Below are 19,149 nucleotides of genomic sequence, written 5' to 3'. Positions count from 1 at the left end.
TATCTTAGTTTCTCCATCTATGGTGATTGAGAGTTTTGCTGGATATAGTAGTTTTGGTTGGCATTTGTGTTCTCTTAGAGTCTGCATGAGATCTGCCCAGGACCTTCTAGCCTTCATAGTCTCATGTGAAAAGTCTGCTGTGATTCTGATAGGTCTTCCTTTATATGTTACTTGGCCCTTTTCTCTTACTGCCTTTAATATTCTTTCTTTGTTTAGAACATTTGGTGTTTTGATTATTATGTTACAGGAAGTATTTATGTTCTGGTCCAGTCTGTTTGGAGTTCTGTAGGCTTCTTGTATATTCATGGGCATCTCTCTCTTTAGGTTAGGGAAGTTTTCTTCCATAATTTTTTTGAAGATATTTGCTGGCCCTTTAAGTTGTAAATCTTCACTCTCATCTATGCCTATAATCCTTAGGTTTGGTCTTCTCATTGTGTCCTGGATTTCCTGGATATTTTGGGTTACAAGCTTTTTGCATTTTGCATTTTCTTTAACTGTTGAGTCCATGGTTTCTATGGAATCTTCAGCATCTGAGATTCTTTCTTCTATCTCTTGTATTCTGTTGTTGATATTTGCATCTCTGTCCCCTGATTTCTTCCCAAGGCTTTCTATCTCCAAAGTTGTCTCGCTTTGAGTTTTCTTAGTTGTTTCTACTTCTGATTTTAGATCCTGGATGGTTTTGCTTAGCTCCTTCACTTGCATGTTTGTGCGTTCCTGTAACTCTTTAAGAGATTTTTGTGTTTCCTCTTTCATGACCTCAGCCTGTTGACCAAAGTTCTCCTGTATTTCTTTAAATGATTTTTGTGTTTCCTCATTATTGGCTTTTGTATTCTCCTGGATTTCTTTCAATGATTTTTGTGTTTCCCTTGCAAAGGCTTCTAAATTTTCATCCATTTTCTCCTGAATTTCTTTAAGTATGTCCTTCATGTGTTCCTGTACCAGCATCATGACCAGTGATTTTAGAACCAAATCTTGTTTTACTGGTGTGATGGGGTACCCAGGACATGTTGGTAGAGGAGAATTGGGTTCAGATGTTGCCATATTGCCTTGATTTCTGTTAGTGACGTTCCTGCGTTTGCCTTTTGCCATCTAGTTCTCACTGGTGTTAGTTTGTCTTGTCAGTGCTGGACTCACCAGTGCAAGCTGCCACTTCCCAGTTGGCCTCTGGGGCACAGCTTACCCCCTGCACTGCCTGTAGACAGGGTGCTGCTGCCCAGGCTGTTCAGATCCCGAAGCAGGCACCCGAAGGCACCTGCTGGATTCACCGGAGCACACCGACTTCTCCCAGCTGGCCGCCCGGAAGCCCCTCTAGCCTCTTGCAGGACCTGGAGATGTGGTGCCGCCACCCAGGCTGATCTAGATCTGGAAGCGGAGAGAGTTGAGCTGAGGGCGCCCGCCTGAGGCCTTGCCCCAGATTGTGTCTGTGGACCAGATGGAGCCTGTGTGCACCCCCAGAGTGTGCCGACGGTGTATGCTGCCAGGACCTCCCCCGTGTTCTGATCACTCTGCTGGGCAGCCGATCCCCCTACCGGGCTGGTGCACACAAGGTTAGCCTGGCCGTCCAGGCCCTGAGTCCAGGCAAAAGCCTGGGAGGCCAAGTTCCGAGCAGAGTTCCCCTAGGGCTATGATTGTTAATTCAGTCTGCCAGGTGACCAGGATGGCGGGCGTGTGTGCTTGTGCTCCTCGAAAGCGCCGGGAGATTCTCTTGTGCTAACAACCTCCTGGGCGGGTTTACACACAGATGGCCCACCAAGCCGCCCAGTTCTTGGGGTCAGTCCTGGCGTTTTGGGGCCTAGACCCCCGCTTTGCTAGCCTCAGGCTATGCCTGTAATGGCTCTGCCCGCCAGAGCTCTCTGTAGTCCTGTAGGCAATATGGCGGCGCGCGCAGGCCAGGGCAAAAAACCTCCTGGCTGGGTTGTCACCCCGATGGCCCCCCGAACAGCCCAGGTCCTGGGTGCAGGCCAACGCCCGTCGGGCTCAGACCCCCGCGGTGTTGGCCTCAGATTATGTTTGTGTACCTCAGTCTGTCCGATCTCTCTAGAGTCTGAAACCAAGATGGAGGTGAGCCTCTCCTGACTGGTGGGAGGCAGAGTCAAGAAAATATTCTTACCTTATCTTTTTGATATCTAGTGTAATAGGTATGAATCAACACACACATCTCAGTAATTGTATTATGAGATAATTGTTTTCTTTTGGGTTTCTTCATGAATTCTTCATTTTCCTTTGAGCAAACATTTAAAAAGAAAGCCCAAAGATATCTTGGGGGAAGAAAATAAAACTCTCTTGCATTTTTCTAGACCTTCTTTTCTCAACCTCTGGTTTGTGACTGCTTTGGGAGCTGCATATCAGATATCCTACATAACATATAATTGCATTATGATTAATAACAGCAGGAAAATTCTGGTTATAAAGGAGTAATGAAAATAAATTTAGGGTTCTGAATTATCACAACATAAGGAATTCTATTAAAGGGTTGAAGCACTAGACATGTTGAGAAACACAGCCCAAGATACAAATGAAAAAGGTAGTTTTAGGATAGTATTTTTGAGAAAAAAAAACCACGACACAGGGAAACAGAGAGAAAGAGACAGAGAGACATAGACAGAAACAGAGATGGAGACAGAAAGGGAGAGGGAGACAGAGACAGAGATACATAGAGACACAGAGACTGAGAGACAGAGAGAGAAGAGAGGACTTAGTGTATGTATGTATGTATGTATGTGTGTGTGTTGGTATGGCTGTATGTCTGAGATTTTGTGTATCTCTGTCTGTCAAATTAATTGAGAATCTATCCTAAATTTTGATATTATGTCGTAAAATTTTTCTTGACCTTAGATAACTTTTAAATTATATATATATATATATATATATATATATATATATATATATATATATATATTAGTAATTGCTTTAGATGAAGAAAAGATCTTGTAAAAACTTAAAACATTCTGTTCCTAAAACTAAAATATGCTCTTCCAGATTCTCTCAGTGAGTCTCCCTAATTTTTTCCTTTCTTGTTTTCTCCTCTGTTATCTTTACAGATAGGCACTGCTTTAGATGGGAAAAAAGATGGTCAAAATATTCTGACTACATGAAACCATAAAAGAAGAAAAGTGTCACTATCCTAATATCTGACACCATAGACTTCAACCTAGAACTAATTAGAAGAGGAAAAGAGAAATGCTTAATTGTAACAAGGGAGTAGGGAACAAGACATTATTTTTTTATTGATATATTTTTTTTTATTTACATTTCTAATGATTTCCCCTTTTCTGGGTCCCCACTCCCCTCAAGTCCCATAAGCCCTCTTCCATCCCCCTGTTCTTCCATCCACTCACCCCTTCCCACTCCTCTGTTCTGGAATTCCCCTATACTCTTGCACTGAGTCTTTCCAGACCCAGGGGCCACTTCTCCATTCTTTTTGGACATCATTTAATTTTTGGATTATGTCCTGGGTATTCAAAGTTTCTAGGCTAATATCCACTTATCAATGAGTGCATACTATGACTGATATTTTTAGACTGGGTTACCTCACTTAGCATGATGTTCTCCAGCTCCATCCATTTGTCTAAGAATTTCATGAATTCATTGTTTTTAATGGCTGAATAGTACACCATTGTGTAAATATACCACATCTTTTTTTATCCATTCCTTCCTTGAAGGACACCTAGGTTCTTTCCAGCTTCTGGCTACTACAAATAGGGCTGCTATGAACATAGTCGAGCATGTGTGCTTATTGCATGCTGAAGAATCCTCTGGATAAATGCCCAGGAGTGGTATAACAGGGTCCTCAGGAAGTGACATGCCCAGTTTTCTGAGGAACCGCCAGACTGATTTCCAAAGTGGTTGCACCATCTTGCAATCCCACCAGCAGTGGAGGAGTGTTCCTCTTTCTCCACATCCTTGCCAACACCTGCTGTCTCCTGAGTTTTTGACCTTAGCCATTCTGACTGGTGTGAGGTGAAGTCTCAGGGTTGTTTTGATTTCCATTTCCCTAATGATTAATGATGTTGAACATTTCTTAAGGTGTTTCTCAGCTCTCCGAAGTTCTTCATGTGAAAATTCTTTGTTTAGCTCCTTACACTATTTTTTAATGGGGTTATTTGGTTCTCTGAGTTCTACCTTGTTGAGTTCTTGCTGTCTATATAAAACCTCTACAAGACTAAGCCAACAGTCTGATATTGAATGAGAAGTGGTTCATTAGCCCCTACTCTTAAGATTCTTAAAGGAAAAATCTCTTCTCTTTGGGGATATGTATATTTATATGTCACCCATGTTCCTGTAGAAGATCGTTTTACCCAGAATTATGTGGGTAGCAAGAATTGGAATTTATAGATTATTATGTTTTTAAAAAAGAAGGCAGAAATTTTGGAGGGATTGAAAGGAAGATTTAGAACTGATGGGATTAATGGAACAAGTTAGGGATGAATGTGATCAAAATATGTTATCTGAAATTCTTTAAAAAAATAGTAGAAACATTTATATAAAATAGTTTAATAAGATGAATACAGGAACCAACAGTTAATGCCAAATATTATCAAGTAGTAAAGAATTAATTATTTTACAAAACCAGCCTTCCCTGATACTAAATTAGATAAGGAGAGAATAGAAAAATCTTAGAGACTATGATCTTGGTAAATATTGATCTAGAAAACAAAACAAGCTACTTTAAAACAAAGAAAAACATTTTACAAAGACCATACATCATAGCAATTTGGCCTCATTTAACAGAATTCAAATATAAGTGGTTCAGAGGGTCAAAATAATTAATAAATATTCAATTGCACACAAAATCAGAAAAAGAAACCTTCTACAATAAATTTCTGGAAAAAAAAAAGAGCTGTAGAATGATTATCTCTCTGAATAATAAATATTTTATATGGTAACCAAAACCATGTCCATATCATATCAAATTGAGAAAATCAAGAATGTTTTATTACAAAATTCACAATAAGAGTACTCTGTACTCTTTCAATATAATTTTTGAAGTTTTAGCTAAAATAATGTAGAAAGAAAAATTAAACATATTAATTTTTCCAATTAACATATAACATTAAAATATACATGAACATATACATGGACAATGATATATGGGAATAGAGCAAATTAGCAGGATATAAAATCAACATACTAAACTCTCAACACTGCATATTGATAATGTATAAACTATAATGATGTATTTAGTAGAGGACTCTATGTAATAGCCTACATAAATCATAAAGTATATCTCTGCAACAGACAGAGAACAAATCAGAAATCTGTGAATAATTGAATGCAAAAACCAAGTGACCATGTGTTGCCCAGCCTCAACTGACTCATCTTCAACACTATTGTATCAAGGACTTAGAAATAATAACAGAAGTGGAGAAAGAAAGATTCACAGAGTCCAAGGAAAATTAAATATGTACAGAGCCATATTGCAGAGTCATACCATGGTAGGAACTTGACATTGGCCAAGGACAATTCCTGGCTTCAGGCAGGAATCTGATGTTAGGATATAATAGGGAAGTAGGTTAAGGCAGGAATTTTTATCCTAGGGTGGAGAAGTTCAGTGAAGGTTAAACTCATTGTTCCTCCAGGTCTAGGAATTCCTGAATTAAGCAGGTAACCCATCCAGCTGCCAGAGTAGTCGAGATAAGGACCTCTGAGAGAAGCTAGACAACTTCCACTGGAACTCAGCCTGGAGTATGGGGGGAAAGGTTTGCCCAAACTGTTAAAATGTCTGACCACCATTAAAGTTTCCGGCCTTGATCAGTGAAACATTGTCTTGGCCCTTCTTTCTTTTCGCCCCTTCCCCATCCATCCCTCAGCTTCTGTTCCAGCAACACAGTTTGTAATAGCTGCAGGCAGCTATGGAATACAACACAAGGAAAATTAAATTTACTGTGGAATTTCTTATCCTGGACAGAGCTTCAACCATAGACAAAGAACTACAGATATCTCATGAATTCCAAGACAGTGAGAAATAGTTTTCCCAAAAGGAAGAGCAACCTAACTGATTATCCAATACCAATGAGTTAGAATATATACACAAATAATGCTTTATGGTGTAAGCCAAATTTGTTAATGTATTTATTTATGCATTTTGTGTTTTGTTTATATATCTTTATTTATATATTAATAATATATATCAACAATTAAAGAAATCATGGGCAAAAATTGAGAGAGGTGGGCATTGCATAGAAAAGCTTGTAGGGAAAAAAGGGAAAGGGTAAAGTGGTACCATTATATTTTAATTTTGAAAATAAAAATAATATAAAATAGAAAATTCATAGGAATAAGAATATTAAAAGACATTGAAATTTTCTATGATAAAATTTATAAACACAGATGATATTAGGCAATAAAAACATTTCATGTTCATTGATTGACAGAACTGATTAAATTGAAATGCACGTATAACTGAATAGTGGCCAAATTTACCAGAATTCCATTCAATATATAAATGATAATTCTTCATAAAACTAAAATAAGTATTTTAGAATATGTGTGAATGTACAATGCAAGGACATATCAATTATATGAATGGTTATGATTAGTGGCAATAAAATTCACATAAACAAAAATGAAGGAAAATAAAGGAAATAAAATGCACAGGCCTCTGACATTTGACAGAGAGCCAAAAAACTTATGTTAAAGAACATATAGTCCTTTTCATAATAGATGCTTCGAATCACTCAGAAGAATGAAATTTAACCCCTGTTTTGTATCATGCAAAAGCTAAACTTAAAATCGTTCAAAAATCATAATATATGCCATGAAAGTAGTAGAAACCATAGGAGACAACACTGTAAAATACAGAAATCAATGGCTTCTGAAGCTGTGACATAATTACTGAGGAAATCTAATGAAATAAATTCATGGAATTTTATTTATTCCAAACACTTTGACATTCCTCCTGAGCTCCTCATCCAATAACTTCAGAACCATATGAGCAGATTTTTCACAGCAATGGACCCACTTCTGATACTTTTTTTTAAAAAAATTTTCTTCATTACCTACTTTTCTTTTTGCTCTGATAAATGCTTGAAAACATTTAACAGGAGGGAAGGCTTACTTTGGCTTGGAGTCTGCAATAGGAACTTTTTGGGTTTTTTTTGTTGTTTTTTTTTTTTTAAATTTATTTATTTTTAATTCATTTACAATTCATGTGTTAGCCCCTTACCCCAGATTCTCCCTTCCCAGAAACCCCCTACGCCATGCCCCATTCCCCTGCTTCTATGTTCCTCCACCCACCCACTCTTGCCTTCCCCTCCCTCAATTCCCCTACACTGGGGCATCTATCAATCTTTCATAAGTCCAAAAATCTCTCCTCCCATTAATGTCTGACAAGACCTTCCTCTGCTACATATGCAAATGTGATAAATATAAATTTTATATCATTTGTCAAAATACTTTTACTTTCTTTTACCCTGAACTTATAGTAATTCCTTTGCTCTACTTATACACGTTTGACTCTTTCAGATTCTACATATAAGCAATATTATAAATTATTTGTCTTTCTGTACTTTGAATATTATACAAAACACAACGTTAGTTAGCTTAATCTTTTTTGGTTACTAAAGATGAAATTTTGTTTTTTAAGACACGATAACAGGAATCTTTTGCAATTCTCACACTTCCATGTATTTTTGCCCAAAATTATAGAGATTTTACATGTTTCCTCCATTTTTTAAAATTTTTTAAAATTTATTTACATACTTGTTCTTGCACCCTCTCTCGGCCCCTCCTACTCTCAGTTCATCATCCCATTCTTCCTCTGCTTTGCCTCCCAGCCCATGAGGCCTCCCCTTCCCTAGGACTTAATTTTCTCAAGGATTATGTGCATCTTCTCCCACTAAAGTCTGACAGGCAGACCTCTGCTATATTTGTGCCAGGGACCACGGACTGGCATGTGTACACTCCTGATGGGTGGCTCAGTCTCTGGGAGTTCCCTGGACTCCCAGAGTAATTTGAGACTGCTGGTCTTTCTATGGGGTTGATCTCCCCCTTCAGCTTCTTCAATCCTTCCCCTAATTCAATCATAGTTTGTCCCTGAATTCAGTTCCGTGGTTGGGTGTTAAATTTCTTTATAATAAATAAGTAGAATCTTAATAAATTTTCTGTTAATAACAGTGATTATATAATTTTTAACATTTTATCAACATAAATAACATTAGATATTCTGTGGGACCATGAAAGACAGCATGTGTTCTGGTTGAAATAGGTTTCAACCCTGGAGACCCAGCAGATTACTCTGGAATGAACGGAATGGCGTTTGTCATGTTCCCAGTTACTAGGCTCCTGACATGAGGCCTCAGTTGTCCATAATTCTGTGACCATCAGTCACATAGGCTAACACCCCAAAACCCTGGTATTCTCTTTGGACTCTAGCTCCATGGTTACCTGTCAAAAGCCAGGTATGCCCTTCCCCCCAATTACCTGGCAACAGTCAGGTAGGCCTGGCTCACTATAAAAGGGGCTGCTTGCTCCCTCCTCTCTCTCTTATTCTCTTACTCTTACTCTCTTAATCTCTTATTCTTGCCTCTCTCTACTGACCTCTTACTCACCCCCTCTCCGCATTTACTTCCCCCTGTCTCTTCTTGGCCATGGCTGACCTCTACTTTTTCATTTGTCTTCATAGGAAGATGAATATGGTACAAATACATTTTGCCCATTTATGAAAATTATAGAATAAAATACATTATTTTGTACATTGCAAACAACATTAAACTTAAGAGCATAAATACTCCAAATTTTAATTGTTTAGTATAATTATACATCAATATATTTAAAGCTACAGAACATGCACTTTTCACTATCAAGAATATAATTCTGAAAATTTAACTAGCTAAATTGAATGACAAAACAGCTTTAATAATCATGCTAATAAGCACTAAAACAGTTTTATTAGAAAATGATATTTTTGAAGATGTTTTCATGACTCTAATGATTGTTACTTTATTTTCATGATTTCTATTGTCATACCTAGAAAAAAAACATCCTAATAGAGCAATTACATATTGTTTTTAATGTATTTTGCTGATACTTACATAGTTCTTGAAAAGCAGGGTCTGCAATATGCTCTTTCAAAGTACTTTATGTTATTAGCCTGTAAAGCAACTACTCCATAAAGCTGTTGGTGCTGAGTTTCATTAGCAAATAAGGAGATACAATTTTAGAAACAGAATAGGATAGAAGGGCAGTTCACAATCCATAATGGGGTCTTCACAGCTGACTAGAAAACACTCTTTTGCCTGTACCAAGAAAACAAAAGAGATTCTAAGGCCTATTGCAGGAAAAGAAGAGAGAGGGAAAAGGAGAGCATTCATTCGAGTGGGTTACACACACACACACACACACACACACACACACACACACACATACACAAGGGGGAAAGATGCACAGAGAAAATAATATATAACACATATTTATGCATATACGTACACACTGTGTGTGTGCGTGGGGGGGAATCTTGTAATACAGAGCAAATGTTACTGGCCTACACTCTGAGATCTGTCTCCAATTAGAGACAAAGAAATCTGTCTAAAATCAGAACTATAGGGTTCTATAAGTAGAAAATCTATTCATAGCTGTACTCTTGAGTGTATCCCATAGACAAGCCTTCCATATGCTCCCATGTAAGGAATCTTCCAAAAATTGGCAGCTATACCTATGGTTGAGAACACAAAATGTTAGTATTGTACCTATACCAACACCAAGTTCTGAGCAGGAGTAATCTCAGAAGTTTTGTGTATGTACCAAGATGAGGGATTGTATGTTAGCTCTGAACCAATTCCTAGATTTATTCCATTCACTTTTCTTTTAAATTATTTGATTTGAATTTTTAATTTAATGGGCCAGCTTTTTCTTTTCCTGTTCTCTTTTCTTCTTTTTTGGTATTTTATTTGACAGTCTCTACAGAGGAAAAATTAGTTAATTTTTGAGAGACAATCTGCCTCAGTCCATAAATGCTCATGTTATTTGCTTTTGTTTCTTTCCCTTCTCTTTATATTTCTATTCTATCTGTATCTGATTCTACTTTACCTCTACGAAATACATTAATTTTCTTCCTTTTGATTTCCTCAGTTTTCCTTCATTTTTACTTATTTTTCCAGGTACTATAATGTTTAGTTTTTCTCTGCTCATTTTATTTTTATTTCTATACTCAACTGTTATTGGGATATACTATAATTTCCTTGTCCATTTACTCCTACAATCTTTTTCATATGTAAATGTAAGGAAAGTTTTAAATTACTAATTACTATATTCTCACATAGTAGTGGTCTATTAGTTTTTTTTTGATCTGGCAGTTACAGAAGAATTCTCAGAATAATTTGGTTATTAAGCATGATGCATTGAACATGTGAGTTTATGTCTTGGCTACTGAACTACACTGCAATCCATTTGATATTCATGACACTGTTAATCTTACAGTTTAGTCGTTTAGTCTTACTATGGCACAGTGAATGCTTCCACTGTTATGACTGAAAAACCAATCTAGCAATGAGACAAATTAAGTTGTGTGATTTAAAATGTACAAATAAAGCATATGATAAATTAGGCTATGACTCCAAAGTATTGAGAACAAATTAGAAGAAATGGGAGAAAATGAATTCAAAAAATAGCTATAAAAAGACTATTGAAATAAAAAAAGATATGAATTACCCCCAACATAAGCAGGAGTTTAAAGAGACTGCAAACTACTGAACAAAATTAAAAGTCAACACAGTATATGAAAAAGCAGTTTGATACAGCATAACAATAATTGAATTTAAATTTTGGAAATGGAAAGCTCAGTAAGTAAAAAGAGGAATTAAGTTGAAAGACTCATTAACAGAAAGAATCAAATGAAAACCAGATTATCCGGACTTAATGGCAAGTGCATAAATTAATATAAATTTTATCATGGCAAGCATAAACTTGGGAAGCATAATATATAAAATCTATATATCATTAAAGGACAAATTTTACAAAAGATGACCTTTAAATGGAGACCCAAATTTGAGGATAGTGGATTAAAATATATGTTATATTGAATCATGGGAGAAAATGTGTAAATCTATAGAAAATTATTGCTATTCAGATTTAAAAAGTCAGATGAAATACCAAACAGAAAAGGCCAGAAGTAAAATATTATCCTTCACATGCTAAGAATACAAATTATTTTAATGGTAAAAAGAATCTTGAAATCTGCAGGCAAAAAGCATCATGTTGTATATAAAGAAAAATAGATCAGAGTAACAACACATTTCTGATAACAAACAACCAAAAACAAAAACCAAGCAAACACAAAACCATCAGGAATTAAAGGAGAGTAACTGCCAACTAACTGTTTTTTTTTTTTTTTTTTAAATCCCTCAAAATATACTTCAAAGTGAAGGGGAATGTGTAAGTTTCTAAAAGCGTTAAGAAGTCCTGACTAGTAAGCCAACATAAAAGATAATAGAAGGAATCCTATACACTGAAAAGACATAGATACCTTGACTCCTTCCTTTCTAGTTCGTATTCCTTTGATTCCCTAGCTAGAATTTTGAGTAGTATATTGAATAGGGAGAAAGAGGGCAGAATTGTCTTGTCCCTGATTTTAGGAAGATTGCTTCTAGTGTCCTTTCATTTAATTTGATGTTAGCTGTTGCTTTACAAAATATTGATTTTATTATTTTTATATATGGACTTTGAAGTCTTGATTTCTTGAACACATTTAACAAGAAAAGGTTTTGGATTTTTGTCAAAGGCTTTTTCAGCATCTAATGAGAGGATCATGTGATTGTTTCCTTTGAGTTTGTTTATATAGTAGATTATGTTGTTGGATTTTCATATATTCAGCGATCTTTTGCTTTCCAGGGTTGAAGCATACTTGATGTTCTTGAATGATCATTTTGATGTGTTCTTGGATTCGGCTTGAAGGTATTATTATTGAGCATTTTTGTATAATTATCCACAGCAAAATTTGCCTGAAATTCTCTTTCTTTGTTGGGTCTTTGTGTTGTTTGGGTATCAGAATAACTATGGATCCATAAAATAAATTATGTAGTATTCTTTCTGTTTCTATTGTGTGGAATAATTTGAGAAGTATTAGTATTATATTAGCTCTTCATTGAAGGTCAGATAGAATTCTGCACTTAAACCACCTGGCCCTGGCCTTTTTTGTTAGAGGTATTTAATGGCTTCTATTCCCTTAGTGGGTATGGGAATATATAAATAGTTTGCCTGCTCTTCATCTAACTTTGGTATGAGATATTTATCTAGAGAATTATCCATTTCATCTAGATTTTCCAGTTTTGTTGAGTATATGCTTTTACAGTAAGAGCTGATGCTTTTTCGAATTTCCTCTGTTTCTATAGTTATCTCTCTATTTTCAAATTCCGATTTGTTTAATTAGGATAATATCTCTGTGTCCTTTAGTTAGATTGGTTGAGATTACTTCTATCTTGATTTAGTCAAAGAATCAGATGATAGTTTTGTTGATTCTTTGTAATGTTTGCATTCTTTCTAATTGGTGGATGGTGTGAAAGTATATATAAGTGACACCAAAATTATACTAGAGAATTTCTACAGCTAATAAACAACTTCCCCAAAGTGGTTGGCTATAAAATTATCTCAAACAAATGAGGAGCCTTCCTTATACAAATGATAAATGAGCGGAGAAAGAAAGTAGGGAAAAAACACCCTTCACAACAGTAACAAATAATATGAAATATCTTGGTGTAACTCTAACTAAACAAGTAAAAAATCTGTATGACAAGAACTTCAAGTCTCTGCAGGAAAAATCAAAGAAGACATCAGAATATGGAGAAATCTCCTATGCTCATGTAGGAATATCATTGTGAAAATGCCCACCCAACCAGAAGCAATCTACAGATTCAATGCAATCCTCATCAAAATTCCAACCCAATTCTTCATAGACATGGAAAGAGCAATTTTTAACTTCATAAGAAACAACAAAAAAATGAGAAGAGCAAAAATTTTTTCATCAATAAAAGAATGTCTAGGGAATCACCATCTCTTTTTTAATTTTTTTTTATTTGATATATTTTTATTTATATTTCAAATGATTTCTCCTTTTCTGGCTCCCCACTCCCCAAAAGTCTCATAAGCCCTCTTCCCTCCCAATGTTCCCCCATCGACCCCTTCCCAATTTCCTGTTCTGGTATTGCTCTATACTGCTGTACTGAGCCTTTCCAGAACCAGGGGCTACTCCTCCACTCTTCTTGGACATCATTTGATATGTGGATTATGTCTTGGGTATTTCAAGTTTCTAGGCTCATATCCAAATATCAGTGAGTGCCTACCATGATTGATCTTTTGAGACTGTGTTACCTCACTTAGTATGATGTTCTCCAGCTCCATCCATTTGCCTAAGAATTTCATGAATTCATTGTTTCTAATGGCTGAATAGTACTCCATTGTGTAGATATACCACATTTTTTGTATCCATTACTCCATTGAGGGACACCTGGGTTCTTTCCAGCTTCTGGCTATTATAAATAGGGCTGCTATGAACATAGTGAAGCATGTATCCTTATTACATGCTGGAGAATCCTCTGGGTATATGCCCAGGACTGGTATAGCAGGTCCTCCAGAAGTGACATGCCCAGTTTTCGGAGGACCCGCCAGACTGATTTCCAGAGTAGTTGTACCAATCTGCAACACCACCAGCAGTGGAGGAGTATTCCTCTTTCTTCACTTCCTCGCCAGCACCTCCAGCCTCCTGAGTTTTTAATCCTAGCCATTCTGACTGGTGTGAGGTGAAGTCTCAGTGTTGTTTTGATTTGCATTTCCCTAATGACTAATAAAGTTGAGTGACTAATCATCATTTTTTAATATGATTCTTAGCCATCCAAAGTTCTTCAGGTGAAAATTCTTTGTTTAGCTCTGTACCCCATTTTTAATAGGGTTGTTTGGTTTTCTGGGGTCTAACTTCGTGAGTTCTTTTTATGTATTGCATATTAGCCCTTTGTCGGATGTTGGGCTGGTGAAGATCTTTTCCCTAATTGTTGGTTGCCAATTTGTCCCTTTCATGGTGTCCTTTGCCTTACAGAAACTTTGTAATTTTATGAGGTCCCATTTGTCAATTATTGACCTTAGAGCATAAGCCATTGGTGTTCTGTTCAGGAACTTTCCCCCTGTACCAACGGTCTTCCCCAGTTCCTTTTCTATTAGCTTCAGAGTATCTGTCTTTATGTGGAGGTCCGTGATCCACTTGGAGTTGAGCTTAGTACAAGGAGATAAGAATGGATCAATTCGCATTCTCCTGCATGCTGACCTCCAATTGAACCAGCACCATTTGTTGAAAAGGCTATCGTTTTTCCATTGGATGTTTTTAGCCCCTTTGTCAAAGGTCAAGTGGCCATAGGTGTGTGGGTTCATTTCTGGATCTTCAATCCTGTTCCATTGATCGGTCTGCCTGTCACTGTTCCAGTACCATACAGTTTTTAACACTATTGCTCTGTAGTATTGCTTGAAGTCAGGGATACTGGGGAATAACCATCTCTGACCTCAATCTACTCTATAGAAAAAGAGGGATAAACCCCACATGGTATTGGTACAGGGACACACGTTTTGATCAATGGAGTAGAATTAAAGACCCAGAAATAAGCCCTTCACCTATGGACACTTAATCTTTGACAAAGATCTTCAACAAATGGTGCCTGTGTAATTGGTGGCCTGCATGTAGAAGAATGAAAATTTAAACATATTTGTAACCCTACACAAAGCTTAAGTACAAGTAGATAAAAATACCTCAAAATAAAATCAGATATACTGAATCTAATGGAAGAGAAGTTGGAATAAGCCTCAAACACATTGGCACAAAGGAAAATTTCCTGAAGATCAGAAACTGAAATCTTCTGTAAGGCAAAGGACACTGTCAAGACAAAAGGGCAAGCTATAGGTTGGGAACAGATTTTAAATAACCCTATATCTGATAGATGGCTAATATCCAAAATATTCAAACAACTCAAGATAATATCGCATTGGTGCACTATATTGAAGACATTATGCTCATTGGATTAAGTGAGCAGGTAATGCCAACCACTTTGGATTCACTGGTGACACATATGAATATCATAGGATGGGAAATAAATCCAACCAAAATTCGAGGACCTCTTCTAAGGCAGCAGTTAAGTTATTGTACCGTGACACCTCCTACCACCAAGAAAGAAGCACAACCTGTAGTGAGTTTGTTTGGAATCTGGAAACAGCACATTCCTCATTTGGATGTGTTACTCAGGCTCATTTACCAAGTGACTCAGAATGCTATAAGCATTTCATGGGGCCTGGAACAGGAGAAGGAGCTTTAACAGATCCAGGCTTTTGTACAGGCAGCTCTACTCCTTGGATCATATGATCCAGCAGACCCATTGGAATTTGGGGCAGACATAGATGCTGTTTGCAGCCTTTGGCAGGCCACTGTAGGTGAATCATGGAAAAGACCTTTGGGATTTTGGAGCAAAACTCTGCCATCATCTGCCAACAATTCTCTCTTTGAATAACAACTATTGGTCTGATATTTGGCCTTAGTGGAAACTGAATGTTTGTACCCAAATTACCAACAGACTTAAACTGCCCATCATGAGCTGGGTGTTATTAGACCCTCCAAGTCATAAAGTAGGATGAGAATATTAGCAGGCTATTATCAAATGGAAGTGGTTGATACATGATCAGGCCTGAGCAGTTCCTTAAGGCACAAGCAAGTTACATAAGGAAACTGCTCAAATGCCTATGGTTTCTACTCCTATAACAATGTCATCTGCTTCCAAGCATGTGCCCATAGCCTCTTGGGGGTGTTCCCTATGAACAGCTGACTGAAGAAGAGAAGACTAGTACCTGGCTTACTGATGGCTTTCCACCTTATGCAGGCACCACTCAGAAGTGGAGATATGTAGCACTACAGCCCTTTCCCAGGACAACTCTGAAAGATATAAGAAAAAGTTTCACACTGGGCAGAACTTCTATTATACATGGCATTACAGTTTGTTTGGAAGAAGAAATGGCCACATGTATAAGTGTCCCCTAACTCATCTGATGTAGTCAATGGATTGGCTGGATGGTCAGGGATTTGGAAAGATCACAATTAGAAAATTGGTGAGAAAGACTTCTGGGGAGGAGTATGTGGATGACAAAAGATGTGAAGATATTCGTGTTCCATATAAATGCTGACCAAAAGGTGACTTCAGCTGAGGAGGAGTTCAATAATTAAGTGCATAAAATGTCCCATTCTGTGGACTGTCAACATCTTTCCCCAGCCATCCCTGTCATTGCTCAATGGACACATGAACAAAGTGGCCATGGTGGCCAAGATGGGGGTTATGCTTTTACTCAACAACACAGACTTCCACTCACCAAGTCAGACCTGGCTACAGCTGTTGCTGACTGTGTGGTCTACCAACAGCAGAGACCAACACAGCACCCTGGATATGGCACCATTCCTCAAGGTGGGGAGCCAGCAAACTGGTGGCAGGTTGACTACATTTGACCTCTTTCTCCATGGAAAGGACAATGATTTGTTCTTACTGGAGTAAATACTTATTGTGGTTATGGATTTGCCTTTCCTGCACATAATGCTTCTGCCAAAACCACCATTCTTGGACTTATAGAATACCTTACCCATTGTCATGGTATTCCACAGAGTATTGCTTCTGATCAATGAACTCATTTTGCAGTCAGAGAACTGAGACTGGGCCCACACTCATAGAATCTGCTGGTCTTACCATGTTCCCCATCATCCTGAAGCAGCTGATCTGACACAAAGTTGGAATGGCCCTGTGAAGACACAGTCATAGTGCCAAATAGGTGGCAGCAGTGTGGAGGACTGGGGTACCGTTCTTCAGAAGGCAGTATATGCTTTGAATCAGAGTCCAATATATGATATGGTAGTTTCTCCCATAGCCAGGATCCACGGGTCCAGGAATCAAGGGGTGGAAAATGCAATAGCTCCACTCACTAGCACTCCTTTAGGAAAACTTTTGCTTCTTGTCCCTACAAATCTATGTTCTGTTGGCCTAGAAGTTTTGGTTCCATGGTGGGGAGTACTCCTACTAGGAGCCACAGCAAATATTCCATTGAACTGGAAGTTCATACTTCCCCCTGGTTATTTTGGTCTTCTAATGCCCTTAAACCAACAGGCTAGGAAAAGATCAACAGTGTTAGGAGGGGTGAGAGATCCAGATTACCATGGGGAAATTGCATTGCCTCTCCATATTGAAGATAAGAAGGATTTCATCTGGAGATCCCTTAGGATAACTTTTGGTACTGCTATGTCCTGTGATTAAGGTCAATGAGAAATTACAACAGTCAAATCCAAGCAGGATGGCAAAGGACACAGACCCATCAGGAATGAAGATATGAGTCACTCCTCCAGGAAAAGATCCAAGACTTGCTGAGGAGTTTTCAGAGGATGGAGGAAATACAGAATGGGTTGTAGAAGAAGGCAGTTATAAATGCCACCTAAGGCCACATAACCAGTTACAGAAATGAGGATTATAAAGTAATATGAATGCTTCTGTTTTATTTTGTTAAGATCATATTTGTATAGCTATTCATGCTTTACTCCAATTTCTTTAACATCAATTGATATTTATGTTGAGATACTAAAGGAATATTCTCAAGGGACATTGTCCCATTGTAAATATACAAATGTGTTTGAGATTGTATGAGGAATAGTAATATCATGTTAGTCATACTCACAACCTTGTTATTGTTTCATGTGGACATGAGATATTATTTGCATCAAGATGACAAGAGGTGGATTATAATGGCTATTCTTTGTTTTCAACTTTACTATATCTGGAATGAACTGAAATCAAAAATTTGAAGGCTCACTTGTGATCCAGATCTTGAGGCTGGGAGATACAAGTTTCTGCCATGAATCTTGGGATGGAGATCTTGAGTCAAAATGGCTATGAATCCCAGGAGACTACAGCAAGGAGATTTCTGAGTTCAAGGTCATCTAGGACAAAGCAAGTCCCAGTTCCAGACATGATGGTACACACCTCTAATCTGGGCCATACTTTCTGCTGAATACCCACATAAGGACATAACAAGAAGGAATATCTACTCTTCTTTGCCTGCTTGCTTTGTGGAACTGAGCAACTCATTCATTGATCATTGGACTTCCATTCACAGCTGACCATTCTTGAGGACTTGGACTACAAACATTGTGACACATTTCCTTACTATAAAGAGACTACTCATAAATTCTGTGACTCCAGAGAACCTTGACTAATACAAGGAGCTAAAGGTGGGATGCCCAGAGGGCCAAAAGATTGAATTGAAATATGCAGCAGTTGGAGTTATGGAGTAGAGGGAACCCATAGAAAGTCCCAGACCTGAGAAGTGAGAGGCTACCAGGATTCAATGGGTTTGATAATAGCCAAAATACCCAACAGTGAGAAGAGGAAACCAGAAGGGACCACCTCCACTAGATAGACATGGTTCCCAGTTGAGCCAGGTTACTACCCAACTATTTTCAAAATTTTTTACCCATTATTATTACTTTCTAAAGCAAATGCAGGGACAAAATGGAGAAGCAATGATTGAAAGACAGCCCACCTAGTTACTGGCCTAACTTGAGATCCATCCCATGTACACACACCAAAATCCTGACACTATTACTAAGGTCATATTGTGCATGTTGACAGGAGCCTGGCATGGCTGTCCTCTAAGAGGCTCTACTAGCAACTGGCTGAAACAAATGATCAGGATTTCAAGGTTATCCTCAAGCTACATAGTATCTTCTAGGCATGCTTTTGGTGTTTGACAGTCTATCTTAAAAAAAAAAAAAAAAAAAAAACACCCACTAACTCATTCTCTTCTAAGTTACAAAGGGCTTTTGAATGCCTACCTCGGTAGTCTTGCTATTTGTAACACTCTTAGCTTGTCTTTTAGGTTTTTCCCAAATCTATTTCAGACTTGCTATTCAGACATACTGGCATTTTTAACATCCTTGGATCTCCCTTGAAAATGAGGCTGCACCTTTATCAATGACCTTACTTCAGGAACTCCCACATCACCATATGGTGCCAGGTCTCATTCATTCTCCATGACACACTCAATTTTTTTTCTCTCTGATGCTTTCAAATCTAACATCATATAAAAGTCTCTCAGACATTATCAATTTTGTCAGACAGGTTAAAATGAAGTTTTAACTCATGTTGAACCAAAGCT

The 19,149-nt window shown here is 37.6% G+C and overlaps 1 pseudogene; it reads left to right on the top strand.

The window, feature by feature from the left end:
• The first annotated feature begins 14,951 nt into the window (after positions 1-14,951).
• LOC127674558 (uncharacterized) lies at positions 14,952-18,204 on the top strand (annotated as a pseudogene).
• Positions 18,205-19,149: the final 945 nt, after the last annotated feature.

Source organism: Apodemus sylvaticus, chromosome X (assembly GCF_947179515.1).
Source record: "Apodemus sylvaticus chromosome X, mApoSyl1.1, whole genome shotgun sequence".
NCBI classification, from domain to species: domain Eukaryota; kingdom Metazoa; phylum Chordata; class Mammalia; order Rodentia; family Muridae; genus Apodemus; species Apodemus sylvaticus.
Note: the sequence above shows the minus strand (reverse complement) of the source record. Positions and strands in the feature narration are given on the sequence as shown.